The sequence below is a fragment of the Triturus cristatus genome, chromosome 11 (genome assembly GCF_964204655.1).
Source record: "Triturus cristatus chromosome 11, aTriCri1.1, whole genome shotgun sequence".
NCBI classification, from domain to species: Eukaryota; Metazoa; Chordata; class Amphibia; order Caudata; family Salamandridae; genus Triturus; species Triturus cristatus.
Window position 1 is genome coordinate 1,142,620,230 of NC_140594.1, and position 11,358 is coordinate 1,142,631,587.

Sequence of the window (11,358 nt, forward strand, 5' to 3'; positions counted from 1 at the left end):
TGCCCCCAGCAAAATATTTATTATCAGCACATGTGAGTGGTGAGTGCTTTATGGAAAATAGCATATATTGGGACAATGAATGTAGCAGAAGAGGCGATCGAGATGTCTACCTACGTGTTTGTTTATTTTTTTATATAACGGCTGATTATTCTGATATTTCAGTTTTGTGACATGTTGCATTAAAATATATCCTGCTTGGAGAATATATAAATATTTGCACTGCGTTGGCCGGGAATCAAACCCGGGTCAACTGCTTGGAAGGCAGCTATGCTCACCACTATACCACCAACGCCCTCTGATGTGTGTCCTCTAGGTTCCAGATGTTACAACGCCGAGTGCAGTGGCAATCTTGCACCGGTTCCAATGGTGCATTTGGTGTGGATACCAACATGAAAAGCAGTAGAAATTGTCTTGCAGAGGGTAAAGAACTGGGGATTGAAACCAAGGACAAAGCTGTGCAGAAGAGAAGAAATGGAAAGCAGCAGTACAAATAGTGGAAATGAGCATATGGGCAGCATCGGAAGCAAAGCAGCGAAGATAAAGGGAGTAAATTCCATGAAATGCATAGGAGATTGATAAAAGCAGAACAAAAAGGGAAGAATGAAATTCAAAGCATGCCCCGAAAAACGTGTGAAGGTCCCACCTGTCATTTATGCTTCTAATTGGGTATCTTTACTTTCAAAGTATAGGGTTGATCCTTTGACGATCACTCTCTTGACTTACAGCAGAGACAGATAGTTGAAAAGTCTTTTCTCGCATAGCTAGCACAAGCCTGCGCTTTTCCTTGCTGGCAGGGTGGAAATGACAGATTAGTCCTAGGAAGAAAAATCAAGCAATATTAGCAGAGGATGGTTTCGATCCATCGACCTCTGGGTTATGGGCCCAGCACGCTTCCGCTGCGCCACTCTGCTCCCTTGTGAAAGTGCTCTCTTTATGCAGAGGAGGAGCTTTCAGCGGAGTGGCAAGGGATTGGTGGGGCTCTCTCCTCATTTGCCTAAGCACATCGCAAGGTATGCTGGGTACAGAAAATCTTCATCTTCCCCACTCACAGTCAGTCATAACTGAAAGTGCAGACCCTCTTAGGAATTAGCCGTTTCAGGCCTTTACCAAGACAGCAGCTCTCTGTCCCTGTCCTTTCTCTGTGATCCTAGCACTAGCATACTCAGGATTTGGCTTTACCTGGGAGCCAGAGATCTACCCGGTGAGGGCGAGGCTTTTGAGTGTTTGGGAGCGTTCGGGACGTGAGAGGACGCTGGACAGGAAACTATGCCAATTTGAAGTATCCAACCTTCCTGCTGCAGCGAGAGGCTCTTTCCGTTGAAATCTGCCACTTGGAGTCCTCTCAACTTGCCCTCTGATAAAACATTTTTCTGAGCCGCAGTTACATCCGATGGTTACAAGGTGGCGCTGCATTCAGGTGAGAGCACAAGTATGCACAAAATCTTGGGGACTTTTGCCAGATTTATCGGTGGATCTTGCCTATTATTTTCAGAGGCTAGATATCGCCTAGAAATGCTTTTTAAAATAGGGTTGCTGGGGTTATAATGTCTGGTCGGGGCTCAGCCCTTTCATTGCCTGCCCCCAGCAAAATATTTATTATCAGCACATGTGAGTGGTGAGTGCTTTATGGAAAATAGCATATATTGGGACAATGAATGTAGCAGATGAGGCGATCGAGATGTCTACCTACGTGTTTGTTTATTTTTTTATATAACGGCTGATTATTCTGATATTTCAGTTTTGTGACATGTTGCATTAAAATATATCCTGCTTGGAGAATATATAAATATTTGCACTGCGTTGGCCGGGAATCGAACCCGGGTCAACTGCTTGGAAGGCAGCTATGCTCACCACTATACCACCAACGCCTTCTGATGTGTGTCCTCTAGCTTCCAGATGTTACAACGCCGAGTGCAGTGGCAATCTTGCACCGGTTCCAATGGTGCATTTGGTGTGGATACCAACATGAAAAGCAGTAGAAATTGTCTTGCAGAGGGTAAAGAACTGGGGATTGAAACCAAGGACAAAGCTGTGCAGAAGAGAAGAAATGGAAAGCAGCAGTACAAATAGTGGAAATGAGCATATGGGCAGCATCGGAAGCAAAGCAGCGAAGAGAAAGGGAGTAAATTCCATGAAATGCATAGGAGATTGATAAAAGCAGAACAAAAAGGGAAGAATGAAATTCAAAGCATGCCCCGAAAAACGTGTGAAGGTCCCACCTGTCATTTATGCTTCTAATTGGGTATCTTTACTTTCAAAGTATAGGGTTGATCCTTTGACGATCACTCTCTTGATTTACAGCAGAGACAGATAGTTGAGAAGTCTTTTCTCACATAGCTAGCACAAGCCTGCGCTTTTCCTTGCTGGCAGGGTGGAAATTACAGATTAGTCCTAGGAAGAAAAATCAAGCAATATTAGCAGAGGATGGTTTCGATCCATCGACCTCTGGGTTATGGGCCCAGCACGCTTCCGCTGCGCCACTCTGCTCCCTTGTGAAAGTGCTCTCTTTATGCAGAGGAGGAGCTTTCAGCGGAGTGGCAAGGGATTGGTGGGGCTCTCTCCTCATTTGCCTAAGCACATCGCAAGGTATGCTGGGTACAGAAAATCTTCATCTTCCCCACTCACAGTCAGTCATAACTGAAAGTGCGGATCCTCTTAGGAATTAGCCGTTTCAGGCCTTTACCAAGACAGCAGCTCTCTGTCCCTGTCCTTTCTCTGTGATCCTAGCACTAGCATACTCAGGATTTGGCTTTACCTGGGAGCCAGAGATCTACCCGGTGAGGGCTTGCCCGGTGTGAGGCTTTTGAGTGTTTGGGAGCGTTCGGGACGTCAGAGGACGCTGGACAGGAAACTATGCCAATTTGAAGTATCCAACCTTCCTGCTGCAGCGAGAGGCTCTTTCCGTGGAAATCTGCCACTTGGAGTCCTCTCAACTTGCCCTCTGATAAAACATTTTTCTGAGCCGCAGTTACATCCGATGGTTACAAGGTGGCGCTGCATTCAGGTGAGAGCACAAGTATGCACAAAATCTTGGGGACTTTTGCCAGATTTATCGGTGGATCTTGCCTATTATTTTCAGAGGCTAGATATCGCCTAGAAATGCTTTTTAAAATAGGGTTGCTGGGGTTATAATGTCTGGTCGGGGCTCAGCCCTTTCATTGCCTGCCCCCAGCAAAATATTTATTATCAGCACATGTGAGTGGTGAGTGCTTTATGGAAAATAGCATATATTGGGACAATGAATGTAGCAGATGAGGCGATCGAGATGTCTACCTACGTGTTTGTTTATTTTTTTATATAACGGCTGATTATTCTGTTTCTGATATTTCAGTTTTGTGACATGTTGCATTAAAATATATCCTGCTTGGAGAATATATAAATATTTGCACTGCGTTGGCCGGGAATCGAACCCGGGTCAACTGCTTGGAAGGCAGCTATGCTCACCACTATACCACCAACACCCTCTGATGTGTGTTCTCTAGGTTCCAGATGTTACAACGCCGAGTGCAGTGGCAATCTTGCACCGGTTCCAATGGTGCATTTGGTGTGGATACCAACATGAAAAGCAGTAGAAATTGTCTTGCAGAGGGTAAAGAACTGGGGATTGAAACCAAGGACAAAGCTGTGCAGAAGAGAAGAAATGGAAAGCAGCAGTACAAATAGTGGAAATGAGCATATGGGCAGCATCGGAAGCAAAGCAGCGAAGAGAAAGGGAGTAAATTCCATGAAATGCATAGGAGATTGATAAAAGCAGAACAAAAAGGGAAGAATGAAATTCAAAGCATGCCCCGAAAAACGTGTGAAGGTCCCACCTGTCATTTATGCTTCTAATTGGGTATCTTTACTTTCAAAGTGTAGGGTTGATCCTTTGACGATCACTCTCTTGATTTACAGCAGAGACAGATAGTTGAGAAGTCTTTTCTCACATAGCTAGCACAAGCCTGCGCTTTTCCTTGCTGGCAGGGTGGAAATGACAGATTAGTCCTAGGAAGAAAAATCAAGCAATATCAGCAGAGGATGGTTTCGATCCATCGACCTCTGGGTTATGGGCCCAGCACGCTTCCGCTGCGCCACTCTGCTCCCTTGTGAAAGTGCTCTCTTTATGCAGAGGAGGAGCTTTCAGCGGAGTGGCAAGGGATTGGTGGGGCTCTCTCCTCATTTGCCTAAGCACATCGCAAGGTATGCTGGGTACAGAAAATCTTCATCTTCCCCACTCACAGTCAGTCATAACTGAAAGTGCAGACCCTCTTAGGAATTAGCCGTTTCAGGCCTTTACCAAGACAGCAGCTCTCTGTCCCTGTCCTTTCTCTGTGATCCTAGCACTAGCATACTCAGGATTTGGCTTTACCTGGGAGCCAGAGATCTACCCGGTGAGGGCGAGGCTTTTGAGTGTTTGGGAGCGTTCAGGACGTGAGAGGACGCTGGACAGGAAACTATGCCAATTTGAAGTATCCAACCTTCCTGCTGCAGCGAGAGGCTCTTTCCGTGGAAATCTGCCACTTGGAGTCCTCTCAACTTGCCCTTTGATAAAACATTTTTCTGAGCCGCAGTTACATCCGATGGTTACAAGGTGGCGCTGCATTCAGGTGAGAGCACAAGTATGCACAAAATCTTGGGGACTTTTGCCAGATTTATCGGTGGATCTTGCCTATTATTTTCAGAGGCTAGATATCGCCTAGAAATGCTTTTTAAAATAGGGTTGCTGGGGTTATAATGTCTGGTCGGGGCTCAGCCCTTTCATTGCCTGCCCCCAGCAAAATATTTATTATCAGCACATGTGAGTGGTGAGTGCTTTATGGAAAATAGCATATATTGGGACAATGAATGTAGCAGATGAGGCGATCGAGATGTCTACCTACGTGTTTGTTTATTTTTTTATATAACGGCTGATTATTCTGATATTTCAGTTTTGTGACATGTTGCATTAAAATATATCCTGCTTGGAGAATATATAAATATTTGCACTGCGTTGGCCGGGAATCAAACCCGGGTCAACTGCTTGGAAGGCAGCTATGCTCACCACTATACCACCAACGCCCTCTGATGTGTGTCCTCTAGGTTCCAGATGTTACAACGCCGAGTGCAGTGGCAATCTTGCACCGGTTCCAATGGTGCATTTGTTGTGGATACCAACATGAAAAGCAGTAGAAATTGTCTTGCAGAGGGTAAAGAACTGGGGATTGAAACCAAGGACAAAGCTGTGCAGAAGAGAAGAAATGGAAAGCAGCAGTACAAATAGTGGAAATGAGCATATGGGCAGCATCGGAAGCAAAGCAGCGAAGAGAAAGGGAGTAAATTCCATGAAATGCATAGGATATTGATAAAAGCAGAACAAAAAGGGAAGAATGAAATTCAAAGCATGCCCCGAAAAACGTGTGAAGGTCCCACCTGTCATTTATGCTTCTAATTGGGTATCTTTACTTTCAAAGTATAGGGTTGATCCTTTGACGATCACTCTCTTGAATTACAGCAGAGACAGATAGTTGAGAAGTCTTTTCTCGCATAGCTAGCACAAGCCTGCGCTTTTCCTTGCTGGCAGGGTGGAAATGACAGATTAGTCCTAGGAAGAAAAATCAAGCAATATTAGCAGAGGATGGTTTCGATCCATCGACCTCTGGGTTATGGGCCCAGCACGCTTCCGCTGCGCCACTCTGCTCCCTTGTGAAAGTGCTCTCTTTATGCAGAGGAGGAGCTTTCAGCGGAGTGGCAAGGGATTGGTGGGGCTCTCTCCTCATTTGCCTAAGCACATCGCAAGGTATGCTGGGTACAGAAAATCTTCATCTTCCCCACTCACAGTCAGTCATAACTGAAAGTGCAGACCCTCTTAGGAATTAGCCGTTTCAGGCCTTTACCAAGACAGCAGCTCTCTGTCCCTGTCCTTTCTCTGTGATCCTAGCACTAGCATACTCAGGATTTGGCTTTACCTGGGAGCCAGAGATCTACCCGGTGAGGGCGAGGCTTTTGAGTGTTTGGGAGCGTTCGGGACGTGAGAGGACGCTGGACAGGAAACTATGCCAATTTGAAGTATCCAACCTTCCTGCTGCAGCGAGAGGCTCTTTCCGTTGAAATCTGCCACTTGGAGTCCTCTCAACTTGCCCTCTGATAAAACATTTTTCTGAGCCGCAGTTACATCCGATGGTTACAAGGTGGCGCTGCATTCAGGTGAGAGCACAAGTATGCACAAAATCTTGGGGACTTTTGCCAGATTTATCGGTGGATCTTGCCTATTATTTTCAGAGGCTAGATATCGCCTAGAAATGCTTTTTAAAATAGGGTTGCTGGGGTTATAATGTCTGGTCGGGGCTCAGCCCTTTCATTGCCTGCCCCCAGCAAAATATTTATTATCAGCACATGTGAGTGGTGAGTGCTTTATGGAAAATAGCATATATTGGGACAATGAATGTAGCAGATGAGGCGATCGAGATGTCTACCTACGTGTTTGTTTATTTTTTTATATAACGGCTGATTATTCTGATATTTCAGTTTTGTGACATGTTGCATTAAAATATATCCTGCTTGGAGAATATATAAATATTTGCACTGCGTTGGCCGGGAATCGAACCCGGGTCAATTGCTTGGAAGGCAGCTATGCTCACCACTATACCACCAACGCCTTCTGATGTGTGTCCTCTAGCTTCCAGATGTTACAACGCCGAGTGCAGTGGCAATCTTGCACCGGTTCCAATGGTGCATTTGGTGTGGATACCAACATGAAAAGCAGTAGAAATTGTCTTGCAGAGGGTAAAGAACTGGGGATTGAAACCAAGGACAAAGCTGTGCAGAAGAGAAGAAATGGAAAGCAGCAGTACAAATAGTGGAAATGAGCATATGGGCAGCATCGGAAGCAAAGCAGCGAAGAGAAAGGGAGTAAATTCCATGAAATGCATAGGAGATTGATAAAAGCAGAACAAAAAGGGAAGAATGAAATTCAAAGCATGCCCCGAAAAACGTGTGAAGGTCCCACCTGTCATTTATGCTTCTAATTGGGTATCTTTACTTTCAAAGTATAGGGTTGATGCTTTGACGATCACTCTCTTGATTTACAGCAGAGACAGATAGTTGAGAAGTCTTTTCTCACATAGCTAGCACAAGCCTGCGCTTTTCCTTGCTGGCAGGGTGGAAATGACAGATTAGTCCTAGGAAGAAAAATCAAGCAATATTAGCAGAGGATGGTTACGATCCATCGACCTCTGGGTTATGGGCCCAGCACGCTTCCGCTGCGCCACTCTGCTCCCTTGTGAAAGTGTTCTCTTTATGCAGAGGAGGAGCTTTCAGCGGAGTGGCAAGGGATTGGTGGGGCTCTCTCCTCATTTGCCTAAGCACATCGCAAGGTATGCTGGGTACAGAAAATCTTCATCTTCCCCACTCACAGTCAGTCATAACTGAAAGTGCAGACCCTCTTAGGAATTAGCCGTTTCAGGCCTTTACCAAGACAACAGCTCTCTGTCCCTGTCCTTTCTCTGTGATCCTAGCACTAGCATACTCAGGATTTGGCTTTACCTGGGAGCCAGAGATCTACCCGGTGAGGGCGAGGCTTTTGAGCGTTTGGGAGCGTTCGGGACGTGAGAGGACGCTGGACAGGAAACTATGCCAATTTGAAGTATCCAACCTTCCTGCTGCAGTGAGAGGCTCTTTCCGTGGAAATCTGCCAATTGGAGTCCTCTCAACTTGCCCTCTGATAAAACATTTTTCTGAGCCGCAGTTACATCCGATGGTTACAAGGTGGCGCTGCATTCAGGTGAGAGCACAAGTATGCACAAAATCTTGGGGACTTTTGCCAGATTTATCGGTGGATCTTGCCTATTATTTTCAGAGGCTAGATATCGCCTAGAAATGCTTTTTAAAATAGGGATGCTGGGGTTATAATGTCTGGTCGGGGCTCAGCCCTTTCATTGCCTGCCCCCAGCAAAATATTTATTATCAGCACATGTGAGTGGTGAGTGCTTTATGGAAAATAGCATATATTGGGACAATGAATGTAGCAGAAGAGGCGATCGAGATGTCTACCTACGTGTTTGTTTATTTTTTTATATAACGGCTGATTATTCTGATATTTCAGTTTTGTGACATGTTGCATTAAAATATATCCTGCTTGGAGAATATATAAATATTTGCACTGCGTTGGCCGGGAATCAAACCCGGGTCAACTGCTTGGAAGGCAGCTATGCTCACCACTATACCACCAACGCCCTCTGATGTGTGTCCTCTAGGTTCCAGATGTTACAACGCCGAGTGCAGTGGCAATCTTGCACCGGTTCCAATGGTGCATTTGGTGTGGATACCAACATGAAAAGCAGTAGAAATTGTCTTGCAGAGGGTAAAGAACTGCGGATTGAAACCAAGGACAAAGCTGTGCAGAAGAGAAGAAATGGAAAGCAGCAGTACAAATAGTGGAAATGAGCATATGGGCAGCATCGGAAGCAAAGCAGCGAAGAGAAAGGGAGTAAATTCCATGAAATGCATAGGAGATTGATAAAAGCAGAACAAAAAGGGAAGAATGAAATTCAAAGCATGCCCCGAAAAACGTGTGAAGGTCCCACCTGTCATTTATGCTTCTAATTGGGTATCTTTACTTTCAAAGTATAGGGTTGATCCTTTGACGATCACTCTCTTGAATTACAGCAGAGACAGATAGTTGAGAAGTCTTTTCTCGCATAGCTAGCACAAGCCTGCGCTTTTCCTTGCTGGCAGGGTGGAAATGACAGATTAGTCCTAGGAAGAAAAATCAAGCAATATTAGCAGAGGATGGTTTCGATCCATCGACCTCTGGGTTATGGGCCCAGCACGCTTCCGCTGCGCCACTCTGCTCCCTTGTGAAAGTGCTCTCTTTATGCAGAGGAGGAGCTTTCAGCGGAGTGGCAAGGGATTGGTGGGGCTCTCTCCTCATTTGCCTAAGCACATCGCAAGGTATGCTGGGTACAGAAAATCTTCATCTTCCCCACTCACAGTCAGTCATAACTGAAAGTGCAGACCCTCTTAGGAATTAGCCGTTTCAGGCCTTTACCAAGACAGCAGCTCTCTGTCCCTGTCCTTTCTCTGTGATCCTAGCACTAGCATACTCAGGATTTGGCTTTACCTGGGAGCCAGAGATCTACCCGGTGAGGGCGAGGCTTTTGAGTGTTTGGGAGCGTTCGGGACGTGAGAGGACGCTGGACAGGAAACTATGCCAATTTGAAGTGTCCAACCTTCCTGCTGCAGCGAGAGGCTCTCTCCGTTGAAATCTGCCACTTGGAGTCCTCTCAACTTGCCCTCTGATAAAACATTTTTCTGAGCCGCAGTTACATTCGATGGTTACAAGGTGGCGCTGCATTCAGGTGAGAGCACAAGTATGCACAAAATCTTGGGGACTTTTGCCAGATTTATCGGTGGATCTTGCCTATTATTTTCAGAGGCTAGATATCGCCTAGAAATGCTTTTTAAAATAGGGTTGCTGGGGTTATAATGTCTGGTCGGGGCTCAGCCCTTTCATTGCCTGCCCCCAGCAAAATATTTATTATCAGCACATGTGAGTGGTGAGTGCTTTATGGAAAATAGCATATATTGGGACAATGAATGTAGCAGATGAGGCGATCGAGATGTCTACCTACGTGTTTGTTTATTTTTTTATATAACGGCTGATTATTCTGATATTTCAGTTTTGTGACATGTTGCATTAAAATATATCCTGCTTGGAGAATATATAAATATTTTCACTGCGTTGGCCGGGAATCGAACCCGGGTCAACTGCTTGGAAGGCAGCTATGTTCACCACTATACCACCAACGCCTACTGATGTGTGTCCTCTAGCTTCCAGATGTTACAACGCCGAGTGCAGTGGCAATCTTGCACCGGTTCCAATGGTGCATTTGGTGTGGATACCAACATGAAAAGCAGTAGAAATTGTCTTGCAGAGGGTAAAGAACTGGGGATTGAAACCAAGGACAAAGCTGTGCAGAAGAGAAGAAATGGAAAGCAGCAGTACAAATAGTGGAAATGAGCATATGGGCAGCATCGGAAGCAAAGCAGCGAAGAGAAAGGGAGTAAATTCCATGAAATGCATAGGAGATTGATAAAAGCAGAACAAAAAGGGAAGAATGAAATTCAAAGCATGCCCCGAAAAACGTGTGAAGGTCCCACCTGTCATTTATGCTTCTAATTGGGTATCTTTACTTTCAAAGTATAGGGTTGATCCTTTGACGATCACTCTCTTGATTTACAGCAGAGACAGATAGTTGAGAAGTCTTTTCTCACATAGCTAGCACAAGCCTGCGCTTTTCCTTGCTGGCAGGGTGGAAATGACAGATTAGTCCTAGGAAGAAAAATCAAGCAATATTAGCAGAGGATGTTTTCGATCCATCGACCTCTGGGTTATGGGCCCAGCACGCTTCCGCTGCGCCACTCTGCTCCCTTGTGAAAGTGCTCTCTTTATGCAGAGGAGGAGCTTTCAGCGGAGTGGCAAGGGATTGGTGGGGCTCTCTCCTCATTTGCCTAAGCACATCGCAAGGTATGCTGGGTACAGAAAATCTTCATCTTCCCCACTCACAGTCAGTCATAACTGAAAGTGCGGATCCTCTTAGGAATTAGCCGTTTCAGGCCTTTACCAAGACAGCAGCTCTCTGTCCCTGTCCTTTCTCTGTGATCCTAGCACTAGCATACTCAGGATTTGGCTTTACCTGGGAGCCAGAGATCTACCCGGTGAGGGCTTGCCCGGTGTGAGGCTTTTGAGTGTTTGGGAGCGTTCGGGACGTCAGAGGACGCTGGACAGGAAACTATGCCAATTTGAAGTATCCAACCTTCCTGCTGCAGCGAGAGGCTCTTTCCGTGGAAATCTGCCACTTGGAGTCCTCTCAGCTTGCCCTCTGATAAAACATTTTTCTGAGCCGCAGTTACATCCGATGGTTACAAGGTGGCGCTGCATTCAGGTGAGAGCACAAGTATGCACAAAATCTTGGGGACTTTTGCCAGATTTATCGGTGGATCTTGCCTATTATTTTCAGAGGCTAGATATCGCCTAGAAATGCTTTTTAAAATAGGGTTGCTGGGGTTATAATGTCTGGTCGGGGCTCAGCCCTTTCATTGCCTGCCCCCAGCAAAATATTTATTATCAGCACATGTGAGTGGTGAGTGCTTTATGGAAAATAGCATATATTGGGACAATGAATGTAGCAGATGAGGCGATCGAGATGTCTACCTACGTGTTTGTTTATTTTTTTATATAACGGCTGATTATTCTGTTTCTGATATTTCAGTTTTGTGACATGTTGCATTAAAATATATCCTGCTTGGAGAATATATAAATATTTGCACTGCGTTGGCCGGGAATCGAACCCGGGTCAACTGCTTGGAAGGCAGCTATGCTCACCACTATACCACCAACGC

At 45.6% G+C, this 11,358-nt stretch overlaps 7 non-coding genes across 7 annotated transcripts; all 7 read right to left on the reverse strand.

Annotated features, from left to right (window-relative positions):
• Positions 1–220: 220 nt before the first annotated feature.
• TRNAG-UCC (transfer RNA glycine (anticodon UCC)) lies at positions 221–292 on the reverse strand. Its single transcript has one exon. It is a non-coding gene; the product is annotated as a tRNA-Gly (tRNA).
• Positions 293–1,796: 1,504 nt separating this feature from the next.
• TRNAG-UCC (transfer RNA glycine (anticodon UCC)) lies at positions 1,797–1,868 on the reverse strand. Its single transcript has one exon. It is a non-coding gene; the product is annotated as a tRNA-Gly (tRNA).
• A 1,521-nt stretch (positions 1,869–3,389) lies between these two features.
• On the reverse strand, positions 3,390–3,461 carry TRNAG-UCC (transfer RNA glycine (anticodon UCC)). The gene has a single exon. It is a non-coding gene; the product is annotated as a tRNA-Gly (tRNA).
• A 1,504-nt stretch (positions 3,462–4,965) lies between these two features.
• On the reverse strand, positions 4,966–5,037 carry TRNAG-UCC (transfer RNA glycine (anticodon UCC)). The gene has a single exon. It is a non-coding gene; the product is annotated as a tRNA-Gly (tRNA).
• A 3,080-nt stretch (positions 5,038–8,117) lies between these two features.
• Positions 8,118–8,189, reverse strand: TRNAG-UCC (transfer RNA glycine (anticodon UCC)). Its single transcript has one exon. It is a non-coding gene; the product is annotated as a tRNA-Gly (tRNA).
• A 1,504-nt stretch (positions 8,190–9,693) lies between these two features.
• On the reverse strand, positions 9,694–9,765 carry TRNAG-UCC (transfer RNA glycine (anticodon UCC)). Its single transcript has one exon. It is a non-coding gene; the product is annotated as a tRNA-Gly (tRNA).
• A 1,521-nt stretch (positions 9,766–11,286) lies between these two features.
• TRNAG-UCC (transfer RNA glycine (anticodon UCC)) lies at positions 11,287–11,358 on the reverse strand. Its single transcript has one exon. It is a non-coding gene; the product is annotated as a tRNA-Gly (tRNA).